The 7,489-nt window shown below is 37.1% G+C and overlaps 1 non-coding gene across 1 annotated transcript; it reads left to right on the forward strand.

Moving 5' to 3' along the window:
- Nucleotides 1-7,126: 7,126 nt before the first annotated feature.
- On the forward strand, nucleotides 7,127-7,198 carry TRNAI-GAU (transfer RNA isoleucine (anticodon GAU)). The gene has a single exon. It is a non-coding gene; the product is annotated as a tRNA-Ile (tRNA).
- Nucleotides 7,199-7,489: the final 291 nt, after the last annotated feature.

Raw genomic sequence — 7,489 nt, forward strand, 5'->3', positions numbered from 1 at the left:
ATGCGCTGAAATATATATGTACGCATAAGTTGTTATTATCATTATTATTATCATTATTATTATTATTATTATTATTATTATTATTATTATTATTATTATTATCATTATTATTATTATTAGTATTATTATCATTATTATTGTTATTATTATTATTATTATTATTATGATTATTATTATTATTATTATTATTATTACTATTATTATCATATTATCATTACTATTATTATTGTCATTACTATTATCGTTATTATCATCATTATTATTATTATTCTTGCTTTGAAGAATGTATGTGAGAAACACTTAGAAATACAGATGGACTTTTAGGTAGCATTTATGGATCTGGAGAAGGAATAGGATAGGGTGGATACAGATCCTCTGTGGAAGGCAAGTTGCTAGAAGCAGTTAAAAGTTTTTACAAAGGATGTAAGGCATGTGCACAAGTAGGAAGAGAGGGAAGTGATTGGTTCCTAGTGAATGTCTGTTTGCATCAGGGGTGCGTGGGATCTCCATGGTAGTTAAATTTGTTTATGGATGGGGTAGTTAGGGAGGTGAATGCAAGAGTTTTGGAGAGAGGGGCTAGTATGCAGTCTGTTGTGGATGAGAGGTCTTGGGAAGTGAGTAAGTTGTCATTCACTGATGATACAGCGCTGGCGGCTGATTCGGGAGTGAAACTGCAGAAGTTGGTGACTGAGTTTGGTGAAGTGTGTGAAAGAAAAAAGCTGAGAGTAAATGTGAATAAGAGCAAGGTTATTAGGTTCAGTGGGGTTGAGGGACAAGTTAATTGGAAGGTAAGTTTGAATGGAGAAAAGTGAAGAAAGTGAAGTGTTGTAGATATCTGGGAGTGGACTTGATAGCGGATGGAACGATGGAAGCGGAAGCGAGTCATAGGTTGAGGGAGAGAGCGAAGGTTCTGGGAGCGTTGAAGAATGTGTATGCTGGAGGGAAAGAATATCTCGAAAAGGAAAAATGAGTATGTTTGAAGGAATAGTGGTTCCAACAATGTTCTATGGTTGCGAGGCGTGGGCTATAGATAGGGTTTTGCGGAGATGGTTGGATGTGTAGGAAATGAGATGTTTGAGGGCAATATGTGATGTGAGATGGTTTGATTAAGTAATGAAAGGGTAAGAGAGATGTGTGGTAATAAAAAGTGTATGGTTGAGAGAACAGAAGAGGGTGTATTGAAATGGTTTCGTCACATGGAGAGAATGAGTGAGGAAAGATTGACAAAGAGGATATATGTGTCAATGTTAAAAGGAATGAGGAGAAGTGGGAGACCAAATTGGAGGCGGAAAGATTGTGTAAAAAGATTTTGAGCGGTTATTTTCATATACGGCGGGGTTGCGATGGGAATGGTTAAAGGCAGCAGGTATGGATATGTACATGGGTATATACGTATATGTTTGTGTATGCATTTGTTTACGTTGAAATGTATAGGTTTGTATGTGTGCTTGTGTGGACGTGCATGTCTATGTGTATGTGAGTGGGTTGGTGCCATTCTTTCGTCTGTTTCCCTGAACTACCTTCTAACGCGGGAGACAGCGACTAAGTATAATAAGATTATCTGGTGGAGGCAATGGTGAAGATATGTAGGGATTTTCAGAAAAGAAGAATGTTGGGGTGAAGAGAGTGGTGCGCTAGATGAGACTTGGGAATATGTTATGTACTTCAAAATGTTACAGAAGACTTAAGGAATTTGATTAAACATAATGTTGTTCTGATAGATTATTTGTTTATAAGGACTATGTGTTGTGTTGAGCTTTAATGGTTGTTTAAACCAATGCGTTTCAGCTAGAATCAGTAAAGATTATAAGAAATTCAAATAAGGTGATAAAAACAAATCTATATTATCATAAACAACAGAACTTTTCCTTCTCTGGGGATTTAAAAGAAAAACAACACAAGAGAGCTAGTTTAAGGCAGGAGTATTTCATTTTCGTAACAAACTATATACTATTACGTCCCTTTTGTATCATAAATCTTATGTTCACTTTCAACAAATGTCTTGTATCTATAATAAAAATTCGGTATAGAGATTTGTTGAATGTTCTCCAGCGAGGCGTTGTATGAGTCTTCGTTAGTGAAGTTCATTTCGTGTAATGGATCATGCAATACAAAGTTGTGTCCATCCACACAAGTGTTACACGTCCCAGGTGAAGATATTTCCTAGAAATGGCGTCTATCTAACATAGATACGTCTTCTGTAGATATTTGTAAAGCATTCTTCTGAGGGACAATACCTAAGACTTTCGTGATAAAGTTGATCAGTTGTAAGTGATCAAGCATTACAAAGGTGTGTCCATTGCCACAGGTGCTAGTGATCCCGGGCGGGTCAAGGTATTTCACCATCTTTGTTTCCTTAACACTTCTAGTTATATATGTTTCATCCTTGATGTGATCCTTACAATGATTATTCATGGTTTGTAATTCTCTTCATCCTTATCATAGCATTAATCAGTTGAAGTGCAGAATACTTAACAGAAACTGACTACTGTATTCTGTTTGAGACATAATGCTATGAAAGATGTTACCGGACTCCACCCGTAAGTGGTTATGGTTCACATTCTGGCTTCATGACCTTAAGGTGATAGCCCTTAAATCCATCAACATATATACATCCTGTTATACAACTGATGTTACTGTCTGACGTATGTATGGTGCGGCTTGATGACCTTACCTGCTGATGGTCAAACATGTCATCATGTTGTGATTTGTATGTTTTGTTGTGTGGCACAGTTTCTGGTGTAGATATCTTTAATAACCTTTACCAGTTACTATCCAGTATAGTGAACGATAGACAGACTCCCGTGTTACAGACTCCGTATGATAAACACCTGACGAATTTCGACACCACAAATTACTTGTTGGGTAAGATCAGAGAACGAGTCGTCCAGTGGCAGAACATAAACCTACAACATGTAACAACAACAACAACAACAACAACAACAACAACAACAACAACAACAACAACAAACAACTGTTATGTGAAGATCTAGTTATTCAAAGTGAGATGATCACAAGGAAGTTAGGGATATAGAAGAGTAGGAGTGAGGTATAAGGTGGAGGCCCAGCCACCGTGGCTGGTGCTATATAGAGCAGTGAGGGATAACACCATATCTTAACCCCTGGTGATGTGTGAGCTTATAAACACTGGTGGTATTTATGGCGGCCACCAACCAGGAAGTAATGTTCACCAGGTATTGCTCTGCTCTACACTGATCCAACAACTACAAGGATAATGTTGTTATAACCTTCTTGATCATGCTGGTTATAGAAGTATTATAGATACATGTTGGTGACACAAGGATAATGTTGTTATAACCTTCTTGATCACTGCTGGTTATAGAAGTATTATAGATACATGTTGGTGACACAAGGATAATGTTGTTATAACCTTCTTGATCATGCTGGTTATAGAAGTATTATAGATACATGTTGGTGACACAAGGATAATGTTGTTATAACCTTCTTGATCATGCTGGTTATAGAAGTATTATAGATACATGTTGGTGACACAAGGATAATGTTGTTATAACCTTCTTGATCATGCTGGTTATAGAAGCATTATAGATACATGTTGGTGACACAAGGATAATGTTGTTATAACCTTCTTGATCATGCTGGTTATAGAAGTATTATAGATACATGTTGGTGACACAAGGATAATGTTGTTATAACCTTCTTGATCGTGCCAGTTATGGAAGCATTATAGATTCATGTTGGTGACACATCATAATGATGGTCTCGTCTGTTGTCCACATAACCACAGTACTTTACTACAGTACATACAGTAATATCAGTCGTAACAACACTATGTATGTAGTCGTGATTACCGTAACATGTGAGTGGCAAGATTGGATGACGTAACGTAACAATATCAGACTTCATCATTCTCAATAGTTTAGATGGATCATGTAATATTTGGCGTTGCTTCATGTTTTATCAGATGATAAAATGATGGTTGGCCTAATGACCTTCACAAGTCAGTGGTCATTAAATCCCACACAGCAACCAACCACTCAGGATGACCAGGAGGGAGCCACCTGGTGCAGACCAAGTGTACCAGCCTGGTGGAGAGGATCAACTGCTCCACCTCAGGATAAGAGCTGCTCAAGTTCTGTAGTGAGGGACACTCCAAGTGGCATGTGAAACTACCAGTCTTAGTTATAAACTACCGCCCGGCTGGCCGGTGGGTGGGTGGCTGTGGCCAACATGAACCCAGGGGCTACACACACACACACACACACACACCGCCCACTGACCTGACCACCGGCCGGTGGGTGTGGCCAACATGAACCCAGGGGCTACACACACACACACACACACACACACACACACCGCCCACTGACCTGACCACCACCACTGTGACCTGACCACGTGTGGCATGTAGCTCATCCTTGGACAACATTAATCAAATACCCAGACAGAATTTTTATGTTAGATAAAAGACATTTCTTGATAGTAAACATAAGAAATGATGACGAAAGATAAGGGACGCTATTTGAGGTAAATATTTTGTTAAAATATGAAATACTCTTCCTCAAACTAGCTCCCTGTACTGTATTTTCTTTTACATACCCAGAGGAAAATATATTCTGTGGTTAATCAATATAAATGTTTATCTTTAACAGGTTTTCTATTTCTGATAGTATTTCACTGATTCAGGTTTAAGAACCTTGGTTCTGAACAACCATTATAATGCAACACAATACATATTTACCATAAATAAATCATTTATCACAATAACCATTATGTTTGTACCAGATTCTTTAAGTCCTCAATCACGTTTGTTAATATATAAGGAATTTTTCCGCCACATTTCAATACATAACATATATCTACACGTGTGTAAATATATGTATATGTTTTTATAAATTTTTCTTTGGCTTTTATAATTAAGGTGTAAGATATCCGTCTGAAGAAAATACTAGATAATATTATAGGTTATGTGTGTGTGTGTGTGTGTGTGTGTGTATGTGTGTGTATGTGTGTGTGTGTGTGTGTGTGTGTGTGTGTGTGTGAGTGTGTGTGTGTGTGTGTGTGTGTGTGAGCGCACATAGGAGTGAAAACATATTTTACACTTACAAGGTTAAGAGACGAGGCAACACGAGTGTACAAATCCTTCCTCAAAAGACTCACGTGATAATGATTAAAGTAGTCCACACACACACACACACACACACACACACACACACACACAGAGCGGCGCCAGGCTGGAGGCGGGGCATCGTGACGTCACAGGCAAGTCCCTCCCCCCGCCAGATCCAAACATGTGTTGTGTCTGGTGATGGCGGTTCAAGATTTCCCACATTTATATTGATCTTTACATTATCATCCACTCCCAAAGTCACCTGGCATTCTTGTGTTTCAACAACAGACGTGATATATGCAACACCAGGCAAACATTGTACCATTATCTGATAGGTTAATTGGTGCACAATCAAGAACCAGTGAATTTCATCGCCGCCATAAGTAAGTAAGGAAGGTGACTTTAATGATGATAAATACGACCTGGTATGGCTGTGTCTACACACTACCGCCATCTGGTCAACCTGGTACGTACGAACCTTAACCTTAAAGTGGCCCACGCAAACGCGAACTTAAAATCTATCCATTTAACTGTCATTCATTATGTAGCATTTAAACACCATCTTTTAAACGTAAACCTTCCACTTGCATTATATTAACAAGTAATCTAAGATACGTCATACAAACACAAGGTTTAAAGCTGAAACTCGAACTTTTAAGTCCGTCAATTTAACACCTACTTTAGAACTAGCAAAAAATGCGAATTTTTAACTCCACCAAAAAACAGCTTGTGTATGTAATGCTTCATTTAGTTGAACATTTTTAAAGTCAGTTAAATTAATGGTATCCTTTGATGTTTATCATTAAAACATAAACCTATGAACTCTGTCTCTAGAAATAAGCACAAACTTTTACGTTCCATCATAGGAAAGGAAACTTGCAAAATCTATCAAAATTCGTCACATAACGCGAACTTTTCAACCCTTCCATTTACCTGGGCCACTCTTCCCATATTTTGTCCTTTTAAACTGTGACTTTATTACACTTTCATTCATTCATCATGACTTTATTACACTTTCATTCATTCATCATGACTTTATTACACTTTCATTCATTCATCATGACTTTATTACACTTTCATTCATTCATCATGACTTTATTACACTTTCATTCATTCATCATGACTTTATTACACTTTCATTCATTCATCATGACTTTATTACACTTTCATTCATTCATCATGACTTTATTACACTTTCATTCATTCATCATGACTTTATTACACTTTCATTCATCATTCATCAACTAGTTCGTCTCACTGATATTCCATTCATAAACTTCATTTGTACATCTCATAGTTTGACCGCCATGTTGCATGTTTCCTTAAGGTTTATAATTCTTTGTGTATTTAATAATAGAAGATTCAATGATATTTCTCGTGGTACTGGAATTAGAGTTAATAATGCCATCTCAGTTATTAACTCTAACTCAAGTACCACGAGAAATATCATTGAATCTTCTATCATTAAATGCACAAAGAATTATAATCTTGATATAAGTGATTGTCTATACAAATTGCATAAATTTAATGTTGATAAAATTTGTAAGGAATTCATCTTGTCCACATAATAAGTTTATGATACGCTTGTTGTCTGTCTCGGACAATCACATGTTTACCATATGGCGTCCTAGCTACGTCTCTTCGTTGTATATCAACTGACTGTTATATTTCTCTCTTGTGTCTCCCCTGATGATGTGGTTATTACATGAAAGTGCACTTGGGAACTTGTCATGTTTCATTTTCCCCGTGGACTCATAGGAATATACTTGATCACGCGCAAAATTGTGATCCTTTCCAATATATATATATATATATATATATATATATATATATATATATATATATATATATATATATATATATATATATATATATATATATATATATATATATATCCTTCAGTATGTTTACTTTCGATACTGAGGAACAGAAGAATAAGCCAAGCAAGTAAATTTCGTCAAAGACATCTCTCTTTTCTAAACGCTGCCTCGCAAAGATTTTCATTAATTCAAATTGAAGAAACAGACGTATTTTTCTATTGTCTGGTTAGCTCAGTGGTAGAGCGTGAGTCTGATACACTCAAGGTCGTGGGTTCGAGACCCACACCAGACATATTTTTTGTCTTTTTCTTGTTTCATTTTGTCCGCATCACATGTGTGCACCATTCAGTATGTTCGTCCAACGTTATAGTGAAGATCTTCACAATAAATTGGGGTTTTCGACCTTATCTGAAAGGGTCAGGTCCACCAAGACGTCCTTGAAATCTTCCAGAAGCTTCTGGCGATCCTCCTCCAACTGCTGGGCACATCAGAGTTAACATGGGCCGGACATCGGTTGTGGAACGACTTAATCTGCTTCCGGTAGTTAGCAGGGATGATAATGAGGGCTCTGACCTCATACTAG

The sequence above is a fragment of the Panulirus ornatus genome, chromosome 12 (genome assembly GCF_036320965.1).
Source record: "Panulirus ornatus isolate Po-2019 chromosome 12, ASM3632096v1, whole genome shotgun sequence".
NCBI lineage: Eukaryota > Metazoa > Arthropoda > Malacostraca > Decapoda > Palinuridae > Panulirus > Panulirus ornatus.